Source organism: Hibiscus syriacus, unplaced genomic scaffold (assembly GCF_006381635.1).
Source record: "Hibiscus syriacus cultivar Baekdansim isolate YM2019G1 unplaced genomic scaffold, ASM638163v2 tig00010968_pilon, whole genome shotgun sequence".
Lineage (NCBI taxonomy): Eukaryota > Viridiplantae > Streptophyta > Magnoliopsida > Malvales > Malvaceae > Hibiscus > Hibiscus syriacus.
The window spans coordinates 866,635-891,220 of NW_024062239.1; the positions used below are offsets into that span (position 1 = coordinate 866,635).

The following is a 24,586-nucleotide window of genomic DNA, read 5'->3' on the forward strand; positions in this document are numbered from 1 at the left end:
ATAATACCTAGTTGTCAAATAAGCTCGTGCAACGCAGTAGGATTTACCACCCTTCGTCAACTCCAGATCTTGTGAAAGGCACAAGATGTCGTCAAGCAACCAGTTTTGAGGATTGTAGAAGATGTTCGTACAACGAACAAGTCTTTGGCTGAAAAAGTGTTGAGCTTCTTTTGAATGTCATAAAGAAAAACCACTACAAGAATTAAAATTTGTAGTGATCATTTAATTATGACACTAAAGAATTTCGTCACAAAAAATATATTATTTATGACCAAAATTATTTTTGTTATTTTTGAAATAAGTAATTGTGACTTATTTTATTTGGTCACTATTTAGATAATAACTGTGACAATTTAAAAGTCATCACAAGTAATTCGTCACTAATAATGTTTCATGTGATCAAAACAAATTGTCATAATCGATTAATCACTGATAGAATGGTTTAATTGGTGCCAATTATTTATTACAGGAAAAATTGTAATAGTGACAATATTAAATAGTCACTATTATTATGTATATGTGACAAAAATATTTTTTTCACTAGTCTTAGTTTGTGATTTGTGATGACAATTATTTTTTCACTAGTTTAATTTGTGATTTGTGACGACAAACTTTATCACTATTAAAGTGAATAAGTGTGTCCAACTTTTATTTGGTCACTAATAAAATGCTTGAATTTGGTGTGAACCTTTTTTTACATGAAATGTTGTAATAGTTATAGCATACTAAGTCGTTATTATTTATTCATAATTGTGGACAATAACATTTTTTCACTAGTAAGTTTGTCACTTTGTAATGGTATATTTATGATAATTTTAAATTATATCACAAGTATCACTAAAAAAAATAAAGGTTTTTACTGGAAAATGTATAGTTACTATTAATAAGTTTGTTATAAAATTAAACTTTTAGTGACAAAAATTTGTACGACACTATTAATAAAAATAATTGTTATGTATTTTTATTTCGTCACTCTATAGTATAACTATGATGATTATATTTTTTTAATAATTAAATTCTCATTATAAGTATATAATTCTGACGAAATGATACGACGGTGAAAAATATAAAGTGATCAATATTATTGATATTTTTGGACAATAAAGTTTGACACTTAATTTTTACTTTTATTGTGAAATATTGACATCAATAATAATTAAAATTTTGTTAAGATAAACTAGTTTGTCAAAAGGTAAAATTTTGTTATTAGTATCTATACTATGTGCAAATTGTGGTTTAATTATTATGCTCTAATTTGATCAATTTTAATTTGTATACATTTTAAAATTTTAAATGTCTATAAAAATCCAAATTATACAACGACTATATGACTTATAAATGACTAATAAAATACCTTAACCTTTTAAATATATTATTTATATTATTATGAATTTATTAACTAAATAAATGCCAACGATACTATAAGCTTTGACAGTGTCATTTAATCTTCAAGATTAGTTTTTCTTCAAAAAATTTGATTAGTTTTTTATATGTAATTTATAATCTTTATTGGCATATTTGTGAATTTTGCAAACACCATTTAATTATTTTTTTAATTTAGGACTTTCACCTCAAAGGGATTAATTATTGTCAAATATTTATATTTTTTTTAATATAGTTTAAGAACATTGTTATTATTTTAGATTTAAATTATAATATTTATATGATTTATTTTTAAATCAGTCTAATTATTTTTATATTTATCTTCCACAAACTTATTTATATTAGAAATCATAGAAAAACTAATTAAATTATTATAATAATAATTATATTATATATATTAAAAAATAAAATTAATGGCAACAATAGTTTAACATAATATTTTTTTGTCAACAATAAGTATTCTTTCTTAGCATAATAGTTAGGCGTTGCCTCTTTCTCTAATGATCACAGGTTTGATCATCTTAAAACGATGAATTATTTAATTTATAAAAAAATAACATGTGAAATCAACAACTACTTCGTCTAGTGGGATGAGTCACTAGATCTACGATCGCCCTTGCTAGGTAGTACTCAATCCGAATTAATCGATTAATAAATCAATATTGGTGGTTATGCAAATAAATAAATATGTAGAGGTGTCGCATCATCCATCGTTAACGAATAATGAACCGATGACAACGATTACAATGCAAGTTACTAAAGAAGGTTATTTTTTATATTTTTGGTGTTGGGTAGGTGTTTGGTAAAATCAACATCGGACGGCTGCTATGAAAGTGTGGGACGACCAAATGTAGCCGTTGGATGTCAGGGGATTGTCCGATTGTAACTCGAGAGGATTTGGTTTTGGGGTTGGCGAAGAGAAAGATATTTTGATTCATTTTAGGGTAAACTACACATTTAGTGTCCCAACTATAACTGTTGTTCATTTTAGCAATCCAACTATTTTTTTTCAAAATCATACAATATTACATTTTGATTTTATTTTAGTCACACACCGTTAAAAATTAATTGTGATGTTGACGTATATCATAAGGTAATGCCACATCATCAATGAAAAAATATAAAAAATATCATGTCAGCAGCTCTGTGAATTTTTTAAACGGTGGAGGACCAAATATAATAGTTGGTATTATTAAAAAAAAGTTAAGCGATCAAAACAAAACAAAGTAATAGTTGGAATACTAAACTTGTACTTTTTTCTTTTTTACGTTTTAGTTACACAATTATATTTTTCAAAGTCATCACTAGCGCTACATTTTTGTCACCCTTTCTTTAAAAAATAACAGTGATGTTGGTGTCACCATAAGAAATCATATCATCGTTGGAAAAAATACACGTCAACAGTTATGCTAATTTTTTTAACAGTGGACGGTCAAAATGAAATCAAAACGTAATGTTAGTGATTGTTTTGAAAAAAAAATTATTTGGGTAACCAAAACATAACCCAAGTAATAATTTGATGACTAAATATGTAGTTACCAATTTTATGGTCAAAACTCATTTATATAAAGCATTGGTCCTTTTTTTCCTTAAACGGATTTAACGGTAAACTTGGTCACTCACCAATTTTCTTTTCTTAAAAATAAGGCTTAATATAAAAATAAGTGCTAAATATATTAAAATTATTTTTAGTGTCTGAAGAATTTTTGCTAAAAATAAGTGTTTAAAGTTTATCCGTTACACTTTTAGGTGCCTACCGTTTAAAAAAACCTTTAAGTGATACGTGTCACGTCCATATTTTTAAAAATTATTTTAAAATAGTTATTATTTCATTCTTGTGAATCTGAGGAATATTGATTCATACACAAGATGCGATATGTCTTGTAGTCTATAATCAATCGACATAGTCAATATAATCAATCGATTTGGGATTTGTTTCCTTTGATAAGGATATAATTATCTTACAAGACATCCCCACATTTTTAAGTAATTGTATAAAGATTTATACATTTACAACTCATATGGTTCTTGTCAATTTTTTTCTGGAAGAATCTTATTTAAAAGGTAATTAGCTGAAAACAGCTTCCCCACATATTCTGTGATAACCCGTAACTTCTTAGCATTGCATTCATCATTCCTTTTTAAGAATTAATTCTTCTTTTCCTACCCCATGATGGTGTCACTTTTTTATAATATCACGTTGTTCACAATATGACAATTAATAGTTCAATTTATTCACCACCAGCATCACTTCTTATCATCTTAATGATTTTATTAAGTTATTTTCAACTTTTAATTTATAGAGAATAGATTTCTCTATAGCTTCATCTTTGCTCTTTAGCAAATATATAGCAATATTTTTGCTATCACTAATGAAGGTAATAAAATATTTGTTCATTCTTGTTTGTAAAAGTAGATCAGGTAAACCATATTATGACATGAATTCAATTTCCAAAATAAATTTACTTTCAATATCTCACTTTACAAACATATTGAGATTTGAAAGAAATAAATTTAACGATTTTTCTTCTTTCAAAATAGAATATACTTGATTCACAAGAAAATAAATTCAATCACTAGGGATGGCAAACGGGTACAATTTCGTGGATTACGCATCGTACCCGCACCAATTGGGGCGGGATAGTATAATTTTAGTGGGTAGTGGGCGGGTGTGGATTTAGAAAGTTGTACCGTCGTGGGTAGTGGGCGGGTGATGGGTTTGAGACATTACCTGCCCCACATCCACCCCGCATCCGCCCGCCACTAAATATCCATTAATTTTGGACCATTATGAATTTAGTATAATTTTAGAGAATAATTTATAAATCTTAATATTGTAGAAGATATAACTTATAATTTAACCAAATATTAGGGATAAGTTTATGAATCAATTTTTTTCTTTCAAACCTCTCGTTCTTTGGTTGCTGGTTACTGCGCCGATATTATGGTAGTTCTTCTTCTCTAAGTTTCAAACTCTGGTCTGCAGCTCATTTAGGTACGCCTTCTTCCTCTTGTTTACTCTAGTCTCCTCTGCGGGTAGTAGAGTAGTATGTCACCTTATTCACAAATCCAAAACCAGCTTCCCCAATCTTGTTGCTACATCGAAGTTGTTTGTGGCCGCTTTAATTGTCGTATCAGATCTAATCCTCTTAGTTCTGTTCAAGATAGACTATCAATAGTCAATACTTCATTATTTGATTTTGATATTTTGCTGAATCTAAAAGCATTCATTTATTGATTTTGATTTTTAAAAAACGCGTATATGTATGTATATTGAATTATCGATTTTGGTATTCTTTGAATTTAAGTGCATTCACACATTCTGCTGATTTTGAAAATTATGAATAATTATGCATTATAATTGTGTAATCATGCATTGAAAAACAAAAATATCTTGAAAAAAAAGCCCAAAACCAATACAACTTAGATTTGATCTCTTTTTCTGGATTTGGATAATGCAAAGGTAAAGATCTAAACACAGGGCTATATTTTACGCCTGGATCATTTGCTTAGATTGTATAAGCTTTTTGGTTGCTGGTGTGGGGAAAGAGATGAAATCATGTTTTAATTTTGAGTAGGTGAAACTTTATTATAGTTAGAAACAGGTGCAGCAGCAAACAAAGAGTCACTGATTAAATAACTCAGAGAAAGTTGTCCATAATATTTTACAACTCAAAGAATGGATTTATTTAAGTGTCTATCCAGCATTTGTAATTCTTATCGCCTTAAACTCCTTTTTTTTAAAGATAAGAATAATTCAATAGAGTCTTTCAAACGTCATTAAACTCATTTTCCCTTGTAAATTCGTAACCCTAGTTTAGGCTTGTATGGACTGGTAAGGCGTCCCACGCCTTAACTGCAGACTTTTTGCGATAGCTCAGGGAATAAGTCGTGCCATGCTTTATGCAAAAACCTCCTCTGGTCTTCGAATATATCCCAAATTTTTTTTTTCTAGTTTTCGGATAATCCAAACATGGTTTTTTATGATCCGTATCCGATCCGATAATCCAGAAAAAATTAGTTACCCGATCCGAACTATCCGAAAATTGAAAAATGGATTGGATATCTGAAATTTTGGATTGGATCAATGGATCGGGTCGATCAGTCGGATCAGATTTTTTGCACGCCCCTAGGTGTCAAGCGGATCTAGTGGGTACGTCTCCAGTTGGGTAGTGGGTGTGGGGATGGATTTGAGAATGTACCCGCGTGGGCGGATGTGGATTTGAAAATTTTACCCATCAGGGGTGGTGGGCGGGTGGTGGATTGGAAAATATTAGGTGGGTATGGGGATGGGGGAGGGGGTATCCGCACCCAACCTGCCCGTTTTCCATCCCTACAATCCACCGATTATTTTCTTTTACAAATCATGAAAATAAATCCAATGATTATTTTCTTTCACAAACAAGAATCATACAATATTCCAAAAAAACATCCAATGATTTATTTCTTTTACAATTAGGAAAATAAATCCAATGATTTGTTTATTTCTTTTTACAAAGAAGAATCATACAAGATTCTCAAAAATGAATCCAATAATTTATTTCCCTTTACAAATAGGAAATAAATCCAACGATTTATTTCGGTTTATTTTCTTTTACAAAATAGAAACTAAATTCTATGATTTATTTTCTTTTTCAAAATAGGAAAATAAATCCAATGATTTTTTCCTTTTACATATAGAATCATACAAGATTCTTGAAAAAATAAATTTACCGATGTATTTCCTTTTTCAAAACAGGAAAATAAATTCTACGATTTATTTCCTTTTACACAATACGAAAAGATTTATTTCCTTGTCCAACGATTATTTTCTTTTACATATTAGAATCATATAAGATTCATAGGAAAAGATTTATTTCCTTGTACAAAACAAGAAAATAAATTCAAGATTTATTTCTTTTTCCAAAATAGGAAATAAATCGGACGATTTATTTTCTTTTTAAAAGATAGAATCATATAAGAAAATGTATTCAACAACTTATTTCTTATTCAAGATTCCTGAGAAAATAAATTTAACAATTTATTTCCTTTAACAAAATAGAATCATTTAAGAATCTCAAAAAATAAATTCGACAATTTATTATTTTTCTTACAAAGTTAAAATCAATCAAGATTTCCAAGGAAATAAATTCAACAATCTATTTTCCTTACAAAGTTAGAATCAATGCAAGATTCTAATGATGAATAAATCCAATGATTTATTTGCTTATATTCTATTAACCGATGGGATTAGTTACACTAAAACCAGAAACAGATATATACAACAACTTAATTATGTTTAATAAACATAAATCAAAAGGAATTAATCCTTTAATTTTACAAAACCCAATATCAAAAGGAACTAATCCTTTGATTTAATTTTCGCAATCCAATAATCGAAATGAACTAATATTTTGATTTTAGTTTTGACAACACAATAATCAAAAGCCTTGGATTAAACTTTAAATCTGTTTGTATCTACAGAATTTCTCAAAAGAAATTTTAGTGCAATAATAAAATTTATAGTGTTTCCAAAAACACACAATAATTATTATAACATTTAATAATAATATAAATACCAAATGTATCTTTATTCATCATATTTAATATTCCATATTAATAGGCCAAAGGTTATATGGTAATAATACCATAACAATAATATCATGAACAATATCATGATTAATGCTCACGTGCACTTTATGGGTGAAATCTTACCATAATAATATCCCCCAATGGTACCATAATATAGAAAAAATAACATTGATTCTTTAATTGCTCTACATTTATAGGCAATAACCACATATGAAATTTTTATTTCAATAACCAAAGAATCACATTTATTTTTTTATTTGCGAAAAAAAAGTAAATCACCACGCGCTAATCACCATGCATTTGTGTATTTACACAAGTTGGTTCCTACATGAGCTTGCAAAGCAATTTGCGAAAAACTCATGTACCATTGCGTAGATTCAAATTAATCTCGCTTATTTTTGAAATTTTATTATCGAACAGAAGCAACGTTTCAAACATAGCAACTAATGTTACTTTAACGACAATTTTTATTAATATATTTGTCCACTTTGAAATTAAGCAAACCAGTTAAAACGACAGGATAAATCCCGAAAAAGAATTTATTTGCCTTTCATAATTTATCCATGATTTCGAATCGTCTCGGATTTTTAAAAAGGTAGAAGATAGAATCTGTCTTAAGATTGTTAGAGGTATAACAATCCGAGATAAAAGGAAAATAAAAATCAAATATTTTATAGATCCACAATTTACTTCCATGGTGATTCATACAAGTCGCGTCAAATGACATTTCATTCCTTGGCATGATCTTGTCATAAAATTCGTGTACATGAATCAAGAATAAAACAAACATAATTAATAACATCGAAAATATTCAATTAAATAATCTGAACATAAAACCATAAATATACGAATAAAAATAAGTTGAGGCATGTAATTACGTAGTTCCCTTAAGACAATTTTTCGGCCACTCTTGGTGCTCGAGATCTTTCGCCATCTGTCTCCCAAGATACAACAACAAGATGATTAGTGCATAGTAGCACCTGTCAAGATCACAAACTATTCTTGGTCTTCGCCTAACACCAAAAAAAGAAAAAAAAATTCCTTGAATTGATTTTTGAGTTTTTTTTAATTGTATTAACCTAGTATGTAACACGGTATTTATAGGGAGTTCACATTGTGAAAAAATGAAAATTTTTGACCTAATGAAGCATTAATGAAAAATCAAGCAATTAAACAATTTCCAAAATTATTATTTTGACTAAATGAACCTTTTAATATTTATCATTTTAATTCTAAAACATATTTAAAGATATTCTCTACTTGAGTAAAATTTCTCATATTTGGGTTAAAATATATGAAAGGCCATAAAGAGCTAGACCGGTTCGGACGTTCACGTTACTCATATCGTGCACGTCTGCACATTTACGAACCAACAATTGGTTTCACATTTTTCTCAACAACGTTTGGATCAATTTCTTATTCAAAGCTCCAAAATTATCGAATTTTTCCATCAATGAGTTGCATATTAATTTTTATATTACTTCATATATGCTTCTAAGCACGATGCATATACTTCTAATAAAAACCAATAGTCTCAATGAATGAAAAATGCAAAAACATCATTTTTAAAGATCAAATCGTACAATTCTGATTAGTTTTAGTATTAAATTGAAACTATTAATTTTTTAGTGTACTATCGAAATTGAGGTTATAAATTACTATTGGAATCCCAACTTAAATCAAGTTAAAATTCATTCTCAATTTTTTTTCCCGAAAATTTGAAAATTTTATTTGTAAAATATTATTTATTTAAATATCAAAATTATTAATAAAAATATCAAGATTAAAATTAAATTTTAAGAACTTTCAAAATCAATTTAAATATTTTCTCATAACTTTAAACTAAAAAGATCAATTTTTAATGGAGTAGTTAGTTTTATTAAAAAAATAAAATATATAAAATTGCAATGAAGGTATACACCCATAAATATAAATTATACACACAATTAGGACATTTCCTAACAACTGACATAAAAACTAGCTGTTTGAGGTCATACGCGGACCAAATAAGAAAAATATTAAAAACTCATCCAAAAAACTCAAACAAAAGAGAGATACAAATAGATCTGACTACACCGACAAAACAAACTACAACAGGGATCAAACTACTAAAGACTACCAATAACCTCAAATCAAAATCTAACATCGTGAGAAAACTATCATACGCAAATAACATATTCAAATCAAATCCGATGGTTCATAGTAGAAAATATCAACATAATAACAAATAAATGTCATCTTGATAAGTTGAGACGATATCAAATCTATCCTAAGAAAATAAATGAAAGAATCATTAGAACAACTGACAAAAACTGAAAAAATATCGAATACTTAGGGTTTTGCGTGTGCTAGGGTTTTAGTTGAAATGAGCGAAACTTGCAGCCGTCCGGTGGGGCGGTGGCTCCAGCGGTAATCCTGTCGTCGCTGGAACGATCGGGATCGCCTGTGGCAATTGAATCACAACCGAGTTTGAAGAAGAGGACTGGGCATGAGGTTATTGCTCCTTGTCGTAACCGATTTTCGCTCGGGCACGAAATTTTACTTGGCGGGAAAAATAAAATGATTTGATTTTAAAAATATTTTGGGAGTCACCATTGACCTTTTTGGGTTAGGTAGGTCAAATACCTAAAAACAATCTTTTAAAATAGTTTTAAGAAACATAATTTAAAAGATAAATTGATCTGCGTATAACCAAAAAATTTTAGTAAATAAAGGATTCGTGGTTGATTACATTTAGGGAAGGATTAACACCCCTATAACGCCAAAATTGGTACTCATTAATTATAAATTGTCTCTATTATTGGAAATTTAAAATTAAAAATATATTTAATTCATAATCATGTTATTTCAAATTAATATAATTTTAAGAAAATATATTAATATATATATATTTATAAATAAGATATTTATTTACTTAGAAATATCAGAAAAGGACTTCTAGGTGCTTTAAGACAGCTCATTTCCTAAAATTAAAAAATAAATAAATATTAATAAAACATTTCTCTAAAAATAATTAAAATATATAATTTATAAAATAAATAAAATTAAGAGACCGAATTAAAATATATAAATAAGTCAGTGACTAAATTATAAAATAAATAAAATTAAGAGACCGAATTAAAAGGATCAAAATTTAATTCCAGTGACTAAATTGAAATGTTACAAATCTATGGGGATTACGGAAAGGGTTTAGCCATGCATGAAATTACAGACATACCCCTCTCCAAAACGGCGTCGTTTGGGAAGGGGTATTTAAACCCTTTATGGCCGGCCATATTGGCCATTTCTTCTAATTTTTCTTTTTTCATTATCTCTCTAAAAAAGGAGAAAAAAATTTCTCTCAACTCTCTCTTCAATTCCCTCACCGGAGGGAAAAAAATTCCGACCGGCAACCGTGCTCCGGGGCCGACCACCACCGCCGGCCACAACGGTGGCCGAAAAATCCCACAATACACCAAAATAAAGCCCTAAATACCCCAAAGCCGAACTTGGTCTTAGTTTCCCCTAAAAATCTCCTAATCGGAGTAGATCTAAGAAAAAAACCAGACGGTTTTACCTCGGTTTTCACACAATTTCTGGCGATGTTTGGGTTTTCCGTGGGTAAGTTGTTCTCTCTCTTTTTTTCTGTTGTGGTTGCTCTCGGGTTTTTTGCTTGCTGTTGGTTGCTGTCTCTATCCGTTCTCCGTTTCTTTCCGTCTGTTGGTTGCTCATTCTTGCTCTCTGTCTTTTTTGCAGGTGATCGATGATGGCTTTTATAGCCTCATCAGATGTTTGGCTCGGACCAGTCCAAAGGGAGCCCTTCGGTCAGTCACCATAGCTATGGTGGTGACTCACCATAGGGCTTTGACGTGGAGAGGGCATCGTGTCGTTTCTGGAGCATTCTGGCTAGGCGGTGTCGTGGTAGCAAGGCGTCGGCAACTGTTGGTTGGGTCACCTGGCATTAGAGGCGTCAACATCGGTTGGATAGCTGAGGCAGCGGCAGCTGGGATGTAAACCTAGGGTTATGAAACCCTAGGGCTTCATTTGATGGAACCATCTGTGGACCTTTGGATCTCTCAGATCCAATAGTTGAGATCGTTGGCGGTTGAGGCTGAGATGATGAAACCCTAATTAGGTTTAGGGTTCTATTGGGTCGGTTCTAGTTGTAAAATGGGCCTCCGGGTCTTGGGTTGATTCTAGTTGGGCCACTGGATTGTAAATGGCTTGAAATGTAATAATATTTTTTATTATTAATAATAATAATAAATAATAAAATAATAATAATAGTATAAATAAAATAATACTAATAATATAATAATAATAATAACAAAAATAATAAAAAAACCAATGCATAAAAAAATTAGTATCTTCATCTGTCCCTCTTTGCTCATTCTTGTGTTAATAAGAATAGGGCAAAGACGAAAATATAATAAATTTTTTTATCCATTTGACTTCACTTGATTATGATGGCAATGTTGAACAAATTCTTCTTTTTTGGGATTAGTTCTTCTCATTATGAACTTTTCCACTGGGGATGACGATCTATCTCCTTCTATGATTGATTTGATAAAAGGTTGAACAATGTTGATGTTGATCTATTTCCGTCTGTGATGAGTCGAGTAAAAGGTTGAATAAGTTCTTCATATTATGAACTTCTTCTTCCTCTTCAGATGAGTTCTTCTCATTGTGAAATTCAAATGTTGATCCTCAAAAGAGGTTCCGTTGATTCAACTTTATATGTGATGAATTAAGGCAAGGTTAAACAAGTTCTTCTCATTATGAACTTCTTCTTCCTCTTCAGATGAGTTCTTCTCATTATGAACTCTCTGAAAATGTTGATCCTCCAGGGAGGTTCTTCTTTCATTCAACTCCATAGATGATGAATCAAGCTAAGGTCGAACAAGTTCTTCTCATTATGAACTTCTTCTTCCTCTTCAGATGAGTTCTTCTCATTATGAACTTCATCTGGAAACGTTGATGTTGATCTATCTCCTTCTGTGATAGAATTGAGCAAAAGGTTGAACAAGTTCTTCTTATTATGAACTTTTTCTTCCTCTTCAGATGAGTTCTTCTCATTATGAACTTCCTCTGGAAAAGTTGATCCATCGAGTGATGAATTCAAGCAAAAGGTTGAACAAATTATTCTCATTATGAATTTCTTCTTCCTTCTTTAGATGAGTTCTTCTCATTATGAACTCTCTCAGGAAAAGTTGATCCATCGAGTGATGAATTCGAGCAAAAGTTTGAACAAGTTCTTCTCATTATGAACTTCTTCTTCCTTCTTCAGATGAGTTCTTCTCATTATGAACTCTACCCGACATGTTGATTCATTGAGTGATGGATTCGAATCTTTGCTAAAATCTTTGAAATTCCTATCAAATATTCAACATGGATAAAATGAATGAAAATGCCCCTATTTTTGTAAATGCCTAAATATGATGCATGAATGTTGAGTGTATTTTTTACTTCAAAGTGGTAAACTTGGTCTTCCTTCACTTGGTCAAAATGTCATTTCAAGCTGGCATTTCTGATTTGGAAGAGCAATCTTTGTGTCTTCTTTACTTCATGAAAGTTTCAGAAGAAATGTTTCATCTGTAGAACTCTTGTCGTAATCAGAATTATGACCTTGATTTCCCACTTTGTCTTAGATAAAACCAACTTTCTTATCTTGGACTTGTGTAGAAATCCAATAAAGCTTTCATCTTTGAAGAGTGAATCTATCATTTTTGAAGAGAGAATCTATTATCTTTGAAGAATGTAGATGTAGATATGCTAAACTCAGCAGAGATTAATTAGGAGATCAGTGTCTGTTCTGATTTGACTCTTGAAACACATCCTAAGGAAGATTTATCATAATTCATTTCATGTCTCCACATCTAATTGGATCTCAAACAAGGCAACTTGGACCATATCATGTCAAGATGCTTAACAACAACCTGTTGTTCAATCTTAGTTGGCTCCACTAGTTTCTTGTTGTTAAAATTTATGCTTCCCTTCTGTGGAAAGAAATCTTCATATATCTCACTTCTGACCTTGGGGCTGAAGAAGTCAAACATTATCTCAGATCAATAAATGAAAATAACCTATGATAGCAATATTGGTTTAGCACCATAATCACTGGTTTGTAAAACATGTGACAATTCATCCTTTCTCATGGCTTTTGCTTGGATTTTCGTAAAGCTTTTGATAACACATTCATCATTTCTTGTGGCTTCTGGCCAGATGTTCATAAAGCATTTGACAACATATTCATCTTTTCATGTGATTTCTGCACAAATGTTTGTAAAACATTTGACAACATATTCATCATTTTCTGTGGTTTCTGCTCAGATGTTTCGTAAACATTTGACAACATATTCATCATTTCCTATGGCTTCTGCTTAGATGTTCAATTATTGAAGCCCTTTGCATATTGTTCAAAGTTTTTGTATGATGTTACAGGACCACTCGAGAACAAAATTAAGTGGGAATATAAGTGAGATGTTGGCGTATTTCATGACCAAAAAGTTGGTCAAATTCACAAAATATGCTAGCGCTAAATTGAATAAGAGACACTAATTGATCTTGATATCATCTCGGGCAAGGCAAGTGTGATACCGATCACGTTTTCTTCCTTAATGAGCATTGTAGGAAGTAAAAACACATCAACTATAGGATCCATGTACTGAAGGAGGTTCATGGAATTCTTGTTGCTGTAGATGAAATGCACATGATAAACCAAATAGATGAAAACTCAGTTCACACTGGCTGGCAATGATAACCCCAGTAACAATGGGAAATGGCAATATACGTAAGTTGAGCCTCTTTATTCAATGTCACCAAGTAAACAAAAATTGATGTGAAAAACAGCTTCGTAACCTCAACAGTATGGTTGAAACTAACTATCAGGAATCTCAAAGAAATATTTCCAATCATCACTGACACACGGAATACAAAATTCAAAGCCGAGATTTTGAGGAACTGAACCTTAGATCGAATGGTCTGCCCGGGGACCATCTTTATCCATGCAACTGTGATGTAGTTTAACAAAGAACACGTTGTCATGTGACACATGGTTAAGAAGATTGGGTATTTGAAACCATACTTGTTGAGTAGATATTTGTTCAACACCAGGATCCTGATGTAACTGCTTGATGAACGAATCAATTATGTATAGTCAGTTTCACTATCACTGTTTCACCATTTTCATTCTTCATTCCTTTTTGTCTTATTGGAAATATTTACTCAAAGCAATGATCTTTAACACATAATGATGTGGGCCTTAAGCATGCCCCAATATTTACTGATATGAACGTTCAAAATGTTATTCCAATTTCTGATTGAAATAGGCTTTCAACATGCCCCAGCATTTGCTAATACAGACGTTCAAAATGTGCCAATATTCCAATTTTTTATTGAAATGGGCTTTCAGCATGCCCCAGCATTTGCTTCTTGTTGATGTGAGCTTTCAAAATGCTCGAATATTCATACTGACGTGGGCCCTCAGAATGCCCCACATGAATCATTTCTATCTGAAATGGGCTTTCGAGATGCCCCAACATTTTGTTTCTGATTCACTCTCAATGTATCTTTGACTTGAATATCATGATCCCCACGAGGTCAAATTTTGACAATTCACTGTTATGGGTACTTGTGGCTTTATTCGTGCCCCAATTTGTTAATCTTAAATGCTTTCATTTTGGTGTTACAAAACAGCCGTGTTGTCAAGTAATTTGAGAAATTCTCTTTATGTTGTCACAAACCTAGGAAGTAATCAATCATTCTGACATAATTGTCTAAGATATGTGTCTCTTTTGAATGAGGTGATGATCTTATGGATATAGAGGGATCTAGTAGGACAAAGTGGTATAAATCGCTTGGTAATTCATTCCAGGCCGACACAGTAATCTGATGCAATAGCAAGACTACATATACAGTGGTACAGGCTCTTGAAAAATCCGTACCCATGCAACATGTTGATTCTGATAACTTCTCATCTGATTATGAAGCGATCTTTCAGGATGATTTCACAAATATTGATAGTTCTTCTAATACCGATGAAATCCTGAATTCTGATTCTGATGAGGAGAATAAACTGTTATACTTGACGAAAATGGGGTACTCAAAGGCTGATGCTTCAATAGCCATGGAGAGATGTGGTCTGGATTCATCAATTGCAGAGTTGACAGATTTTATATGTACTGCTCAAATGGCTAAGGTTGCTGACGCACTTTTTCCGGTAGAAGATAGGAAGCCATTATGTAATGACCCCAATTACAAGAAAAGGCGAAACTCGGGCTATGATTTTTGGAAAGGGAAGAATCAGAGGAAGCTTGGAAAGAAGCTTCTTAATGAAGACGATTATGCAGTTCATCTTTTAAATCTAATGATTGGTTTTGGGGTTCCTACCGAACCAGATCAGATAACTCAAAGAACACTTCCAGAAGATGCTATTGGGCCTCCTTATTTTTACTACGAGAACGTGGCACTTGCTCCAGTTGGTGTTTGGACCGAAATGTCACGGTACTTATATGATGTAGAGCCAAAATTTGTAGATTCAAAGTATTTTTGTACTGCTACATGGAAAAGTGACTATATTCAGAATCTGCCAATTGAGAATAGATTTCCTTTTATTCCGCTTCCTCCACACACCATAAATGATGCTTTTCCACTGACAAAAAAATGGGGGCCTTCTTGGGATCCAAGAACAAAGTTGAACTATTTACAAACATGTACATGAAGTGTCGAATTGACAGAAAGGATCCGTAAGGCTCTTGAAGCTTATGACAATGAGCCACCTTCGAGTATCCAGAAGTATGTTCTTGATGAGTGACGAAAATGGAATCTGGTATGGATTAGAAGGAATAAAGTTATTCCACTTGAACCTGATGAAGTGGAAATGCTTTTAGGTTTCCCTAAAAACTATACACGAGGAAGAGGATCTGCATAGAGACATGTTCCCCAGTGGTATCAATGTCCTGTCCCTTTTCTCTGGGATCAGTGATGCAAAGGTTGCCTACTACTATCTTGGCATACCTTTGAAAATAGATGTGCAAGAACTGAATGGTGATCAATTGGAGCAATTAATGAGTAGATTTGGCGAATTTGACCTTGTTTTTGGTGGCATTCCGTGTAACAACCTTACTGAAAGAAATAAACATCATCATGATGAACCATAAGATTTTTGTTGGTGCATTTTTTTGCAATGACTGTTACAATGACTGCCTCCTCTACTGCTTCAAGATACACACCTACATATCCCACTCTTCACGAACCATGGAAAGGTTTAGTTGATGGTAAAATTGATTATCTTTACTTTTGGAATCATGTAACCAATGTTACCCAATATGAAAGGCATACAAGTGTAGAATTTGTTCCAATGTCTTATTCTGTGCCATAAGTCCTCAATTTCAAATTCAGCAATCTTCTGAAGGATATAATGGATATAATTCTGACAAGGAAAATGATCAGCATGGAAAAAGCTACAATGATGTATCAAGGCTTGAGTCAGTATCACAATATAACCAGAGTGCAAGTAGTGGACTTGTTCATTCCCATAATACACCTTATGCATGAGATAAGTGATAATCTTTCTTGATGAGTTGCTAATAATGTCACAGGAGATCGCTAAAAGTTCAATTCTCTAGACTTTCTGGCTTCTTGGACCACTTGCTTTCAAGAGATGTTAAATGCTTCATCATTCTGGCCTCGTTCATTATTTTTCTTCAATAGAGGTAGAATAGACAACAACTTACTTCAAAGACCTTCCTTATTTGAGTTTGTCCTGTTTGAAAATGTTTTTTCTCCTTTCTTTATCAAAGAATGAAAGAATTTTGTAAAATGTTGCCTATCACAGATTCACAATAGAATCAAATCATAAGCATGAATTCAAAGAATATCAACATAATCAACAATTCTTTATTGTTTAAGAATTATAGCTCTTTGACAAGTATCAATAATTATGGGTTAGTTTTAGGATGGCTTTCCTATTTTCTATGGTTACATCTATTTAAGATGTCACTCCTCTCTCGCTCTTTATGAACTATGTCACATGCCTCACTTTAAGGACTTGGTATTTTAACCGGATGTGTACAAAATGACACAACTAGGATTGCCAATTACTAGATTATCTAAAACACCTCTATTTCAATTCTCTGGAATCTTTCATTTAGACTCATCTAATCAAAGTAGTGCGAAAATATCAGTCTAAAAATGAAATTTCTGAGTGCTTGTGTGAAGTTGACTATAACAGGTGTTTCACAACTCCCTTAGTCCATTTTTATTTAGTGACTTTTTTCCATTTTGGCTAGCTAAGTTTAGCTTTATTGTATATAATAATATAATCATCTTTATTAGGCTAATTGAAACTTATCCATAAAGCCGGGGTGATTAACCAATTGCTCTAGAGGGACAATTTTATTGCATATAATAGTATAATAAGTTAGCTGAATATTATCCATAAAGCCAGGGTGATTAACCAATTGCTTTAGGGGGATAACTCAAGCTTAACAGATTAGCTAAATATTATCCATAAAGCCAGGGTATTAACCAATTGCTTTAGGGGGATAACTCAAGCGTTATTGTATATATAATAATATAACATGGGTATCAAAATCCAATTTCTTAAGCTTGTTAAAAAGAACCTGTTATAGTCTAGGTGTTTTGGTGGAATTCAGAAAATCTCTTTGTTAAAGTTCAATTCTCAAGCAACTGGCTTAAACTAGATTTACCTATTTGTAAAAATTAGATTCATCATTGAACGTCATCAATAGAAAAGTACTCTAGTCGGTTTTGTAATGTAATACATCAACGATGCCCCATGTTGTACGCTCCTATATATAAATACCAATCCTTTTTGTAATTCCTTTCAATATGAGAAGGCTATCTCATATTTGTAATAGGATAGTGTTTGGGCATATTTCATCTGAGGTAAGGTCAAAGGTCCTTGTTTTTGTGGTTTTCAATCCTGATATTTTGTCAAAGATTATAACTCTAATCATGAAGAGTTTTTTAATCCAATTGATATTCAAATAATTGCAAGATTGAAAAATTGACTCAATGCTCATAACCGTAAAAGCAATACAAATTTATTTATTGCACAAAAGGCTGAGAAAGAAACAAAAAACAAGTTTAAAAAGGATGCTGAAAATAGAAAGGTACTACAATGGTAGATAACAACTTCACTTGTTTTGTTTAACTTGCTATATCATTCCTCTAATGTTGGGTGTGTACTTGGCCCAGGATTTTCATCTTTATTTGCCCCCCATTTCTTGATCATTTCTTGTGTCAAGTCCTTTGGATAAACTTTCATATAAAACTCTTCTTCCTCCTGTGTAGTCTCCATCATCATCTTTTTCTTCTCTGGCTGGAAATTGGGTTCATTTTTAGATTCAGAACACCTTTTACTAAGGATGATAACCTTTTCCTGATTCTGAACACATATTGCAGCTGTAATTGGAGTAATATTCACCAGACTCTTTTCACTGGTCCTCAGAAAATCTGATACAGGCGTTTGAGGTTTCTTCAGAGTTACATCTTTCCCATTCATTCTTAAACCTGTAGGCCAGTCTCGAATTACCTCTCCTTTTAATTTTTTATCATTTATATCAGAGAGGTATTGAAAGTTGAACGTTTTATCTTTGGCTCAAGTACTTTGTTTTCCTCTTGCTCAGTAGCACGTACTTCATTTGTTTTAATACTTCCAACTCTATTTTGGGGTTTGGTTCCCAATTGTTTGACCAAAATAATTGATCATCCACTTCTATGATTCCCTGAACTAAGAGTTCTTAAACCACCAAGAGTTATTGAACCACTCGTTTGAAGTTACCACAATTATCAATGGAGTGTCCTGGGGCTCCAACATGATAATCACAAGAGAGTTTCTGATTATACCAACTCGGGTATGGAAGAAACAAAGGCTTAGCTCGACATGGAGTAAAAATATGGACTTGGAGCAACTTGTAATATACCTTGCTACATGAAACTGAAGGAAAACGAGGTAGATTCTCCCTTGACATCACTGTCTCTTTACAATTGTTTCCTTTACTTTCTTGAAGACCATGTGAATGATGACCATAATGTTTGCTTGAATATTTGTCTCTTGAACATCATGAGACAGACATTAATTCGAAGATTTCTCTTTCTCGACCAGTTTTGAGCTTTTGAGAAGCTTAGGTTTCCCATCTTCAAAACATAGCAACCCTTATGCAATAAGTTTTTGGACCTTTAAATTCACAACCTTACAATTTTTCGTATAGTGGCTAAACTCTCCATAATGATAATGGAATGAATTCTTGACACCTTGCCAATTTGGACGCAAATAAGTATTAGGCCTTGGAGGAATTGGTGTTATGAGGTCATTTTCAAAAAGAAATGGTAATAAATCTGAATATGAGATTGGAATTGGAATGAGAGGTATCATTTTCTTTTTTCTTTTACTAGCTTTCTTCAATGGCCTTTGAACCTCTTCTATGTTTCACTTCAACTTGATCTCTGTTGCTTTTTCTGGGAACCTTATTGGATTTCCACATCTCTTGACAAGTTCTTGGTCATTTGTTTCTATTGCATCAGCTACATTATTCATAATCCCATTCAAATCTTTCACAACATGATCCTCTAAGGGTTCTCTCCATGGATCACAATATTCACAATATCCATTAGTTTTGTCATTTGCTCTTTTGAATCATCTTGGAATTTTTTTGCTTGAACCATTTTTTCATTTGAATCATCCCGGAACTTTTTTGCTTGATCAATCATATCTTGTTGAGTCTTGATAAGTTGCTCTTGTAGTTTCTCGATTCTACCAATCCTTGATTAAAACTCATTCATGGCTATTATCTATCTTTAGGAAGACCAAGTTAGCTCCACTTTGATTTCAAAAATTCTGTCATGGAATTATCCACAAATTGTTCCTCGTTGTCATGATTAAATGCATGTAAAATAGTTTGAAATAAAATGTAATTATGCAAATATGCAAATGCAAAAATAAAAATGTAAATACAAACGTAAAAGTAAAAAAATGCAAATGCAAATGTAAATATGTGAATGTAACAATAAGAATGCAAATTATACAGTACAAAAGCAAACATAAAAGTATAAATGAAAATGCAAAGAAGCAAAATGCAAATGCATGTATGAAAAAGTGTTACTCAAGTGTGATCATCTTAGAACAGATTTCATTGAACACAAAAGTTTCCGTGCATCAAACAAAACTTTTACATGTAGGGGACAACTTTCAGTCCTAACTTCAACAAAACTTTATATATAAGGGATAACTTTCCCTCCTAACTTCTCTAAAGCCAAGTTAGTTTCCATTCATGCTCAAAAGTTGAGTTATCAGTCCGCTTCACTTCCTTGTGAAGTCAGTTAAGTCTATCAGCTTATGGGCCATATTACTTGTCTGGACTTCAACTTCTTCCATGACATTCTCTTTTTCCTTCATCTTCTGTGTCAACCTTCGAAGTTGTAGGCAATGTTGCTCATTCTCCCTTGTAATGGAATCTTTATGGTGACGGAGTTCTTTGATAAGATGTTCATGTATGTCGCAACTTTTTTAGTTTGGTTACCCCTGTTATCCACTTTTTTGGGGTGTTTCCTATTCTAGCATTTTGAAAGGCTTGACTAATCTTTTGGAAATCTTCATGCATGGTTTCCATTTCTCTGCTCAATTTCTTGTTTTGATCCTTCAAATAACATGCTTGAGCTTCATAAAAACCTCATTTATTATGAATTACATGATTGATACTCTTGTCGTAGAATGTTTTTGGTATCAATCTGGCAGGATCTTTGCGTAATACTTTTGGTATTAATATAACACGATCTTTGTGTGCATAGCTCGCTTCTATCCTCGGAGTTTCCTCAGGATATCTTTCCTTGGCTGCGTCATATTTTGTTTGATCATAAATATTTTTGTCTTTTTATGAATTTTTTCCAATTTGATGAACAATCTTTCAAGTCAACACCTTTTGGTTATGCCATGATCATGCAATGCAAACAAAAGAAATCAATATAAACAAGTTAGAGCAAAATAACATGCATGGGAAAAAATAAAAAATGGTTAGTACCACTAATGGAAAGAAAAATTCTATTTACCAAGGTATAAATCCTAACCACATGCTTTCTAGTTCCATGCTTTGTTTGGAAAAATTAACTTAGTTCCATGCTTTTATTCAGAAAAAGAAAATAAAATTAAAAACTAGAGTTTATTTCTCCTTTGTGTACACCTACATACATGGTTTCAATATTGCCTTGGATCAGGAGAATTTATAGGGTTTATTATATGCAGAGTTTTAGTTCTAAGAGTAAAGGTACCCAAATTGTCCTTGTTAGTGCCCCCTTGGGCTACCAATCCTCAATCCTAGTCCACTACAGACTTAAGCGGATCGAGTTCAATTCGAGGGGACGCATTTCTCTATGTCTGACATGGAGAATAAATTCTCACGGAAGACATAGGGCATATGAACCCCAAAAGTTACTTGCTAGGTCTGACACGGAGAATAAATTCTCATGAAGACGTCGTTTTCACTCCCACTTAAAAGGGAAAAATCTCAATTATAGAGATTATGTTTATGCAATGCAAATGTTATGTGTAAGGAGAAATTTTGAAACCTTTGACAAACAAATAAAAATGAAATTTAATAACTGAAAATAAAAACAATTAATAAAGAAGAATATAAAAATATTATGAAAACCATAAGTAAAAATTTTGAAAGAAAAGAATTATAAATTATATACATATGAATTTTTAATTTCTAATTTATAGAGACAATTTATAATTAATTTCAGAGCTTGACCAGGTCCCCAGCGGAGTCGCCAAACTGTCGTAATCGGTTTTCGCCCGTGCACAAAATTTTACTTGGCGGGAAAAATGAAATGATTTGATTTTAAAAATATTTTGGGAGTCGCCATTGACCTTTTTGGGTTAGGAAGGTCAAATACCTAAAAACAATCTTTTAAAATAGTTTTTAAGAAAACATAATTTAAAAGATAACGGATCTGCGTATAACTAAAACTTTTTAGTAAAGAAGGGATTCGTGGTCGATAACGTTTAAGGAAGGATTAGCACCCCTATAATGCCCAAAATTGGTACTCATTAATTATAAATTGTCTCTATTATTGGAAATTTAAAAATTCAAAAATATATTTAATTCATAATCATGTTATTTCAAATTAATATAATTTTAAGAAAATATATTAATATCTATATCTATATATATATATTTTATAAATAAGATATTTATTTACTTAGAAATATCAGAAAAGACTTCTAGGTGCTTTAAGACAGCCCATTTCTTAATATTAAAAATAAATAAATATTAATAAAACATTTCTCTAAAAATAATTAAAATATATAATTTATAAAAATAGGATATTTATTTATTTAAGAATATCAGAAAAGAACTTCTAGGTGTTTTAAGACAGCCAATTTCTTAATATTAAAAAATAAATAAATATTAAAATATGATTATTTTTCTTAAAAGTAATTTATATAAAATTAAATTTATAAATAGGATTTTTATTTAATATATAAAAAATAAGTAAATAAATATTATTTATTACATATTTTTATAATAATAATAATAATAATTAAATATATAAACATATAAAATTAAAATATAAATAAAAAATGATTAAAATAAATAAAATTAAAACTATAGTATTAAAATATAAAAGTTAATAAAAATTGTAAGATAAATGAAAGTATTAAAATTAGTGGCTAAATTATAAATATTAAAATTAATACCCTAATTAGTAATTATTTATTTAAAATTACAGTGGCTAAATGTGCTATTTTTCCTATTATTAATTTAGGGACTAAATATTATCTATCAAATTCGAATATCAAATTTAAATAAATTAAAACATGCCTTTGTGATTAAAATATTAATTATTAAACTTAAAGGTTTAAACACGTTATTTTACCATAAACAATATATAAATAAGTCAATGACTAAATTATAAAATAAATAAAATTAAGGGACCAAATTAAAAGGATCAAAATTTAATTCCATTGACTAAATTGAAATGTTACAAATCTATGGGGATTGCGGAAAGGGTTTAGCCATACATGAAATTACAGATATGCCCCTCCCCAAAATGGCGTCGTTTGGGAAGGGATATTTAAACCCTTTATGGCCGGCCATATTGGCCATTTCTTCTCATTTTTTCTTTTTTTCATTCTCTCTCTAAAAAGAGAGAAAAAAATTTCTCAACTCTCTCTTCAATTCCCTCACCAGAGGGAAAAACGTTTCGGCTGGCAGCCGTGCTCCGGGGCCGACCACCACCGTCGGCCACCGTGAACGGTGGCCGAAAAATCCCATAATACACCAAAATAAAGCCCTAAATACCCCAAAGCCGAACTTGGTCTTAGTTTCCCCTAAAAATCTCCTAATCAGAGTAGATCTAAGGAAAACAAAACCGACGGTTTTACCTCGGTTTTCACACGGTTTCCGACGATGTTTAGGATTTTCGAGGGTAAGTTGTTCTTTTTTTTCTGTTGTGGTTGCTCTCGGGTTTTTTGCTTGCTGTTGGTTGTTGTCTCTGTCCGTTCTCCATTTCTTTTCGTATGTTGGTTGCTCATTTATGCTCTCTGTCTTTTTTGCAGGTGATCGATGATGGCTTTTATAGCCTCATCGGATGTTTGGCTCGGACCAGTCCAAAAGGAGCCCTTCGGTGAGTCACCATAGCTATGACAGTGACTCACCATAGAGCTTCGACATGGAGAGGGCATCGTGGCATTTCTGGAGCATTCTGGCTAGGCGGTGTCGTGGCAGCAAGGCGTCGACAGGTTCTGGTTAGGTCACCTGGCATTGGAGGCATCAGCAACGGCTGAATAGCTGAGGCAGCGGCGGCTGGGATGTAAACCTAGGGTTATGAAACCCTAGGGCTTCATTTGCTGAAACCATCTGTGGAACGTTGGATCTCTTAGATCCAACGGTTGAGATCGTTGACGGCTGAGGCTGAGATGATGAAACCCTAATTGGGTTTATTCTGTTGGACCGGTTCTAGTTGTAAAATGGGCCTCCGGGTCTTGTGTTGATTCCAGTTAGGCCACTGGGTTGTAAATGGCCTGAAATGTAATAATATTTTTTATTAATAATAATAAATAATATAATAATAGTATAAATAAAATAATACTAATAATAATAATAATATAATAATAATAAACAAATGGATAAAAAAAAATTAGTATCTTCACTCCTAATGTTGTGCATGGGATACCGATTACTCCTTTTGCAGAAGTCGAAGTTGTGATGGGGGGACTCGATAGAGGGGGAAGGATTGAATACTATGAAGGAATCTTCGATGCCTGATCTGTTTTAGAACAATGCAGTTAAATCATATGCGGCCATGGTGATTGGTGATAAACTAGCGAATCACACTCATTTTCCTGAATTATTGGAGGAAGACATAGTCATAAAAGAGGGGGAGTAAATGTTGACCATAGTGGGGCATATCCGATGATCTACTTCTCAGATTGATTCCATGATTCGATTGATCATAGATGTGAAAATTTGTTATCATTCGTCTTTTGAGAAAAACGATAGGGTACAAAGCGTTATGGAACTAGATTACAACTCTATGGTAGCCGCAAGGTCGATTCCAACTCATTGATCTGGAAAACGACTATTTCTTGGTAAGGTTTGAAAAGGAAGGTGACTCTACGAAGCGCTAA

General features: G+C 32.0%; 1 pseudogene; it reads left to right on the forward strand.

The window, feature by feature from the left end:
* The first annotated feature begins 14,863 nt into the window (after window positions 1-14,863).
* On the forward strand, window positions 14,864-23,587 carry LOC120204483 (annotated as a pseudogene).
* Window positions 23,588-24,586: the final 999 nt, after the last annotated feature.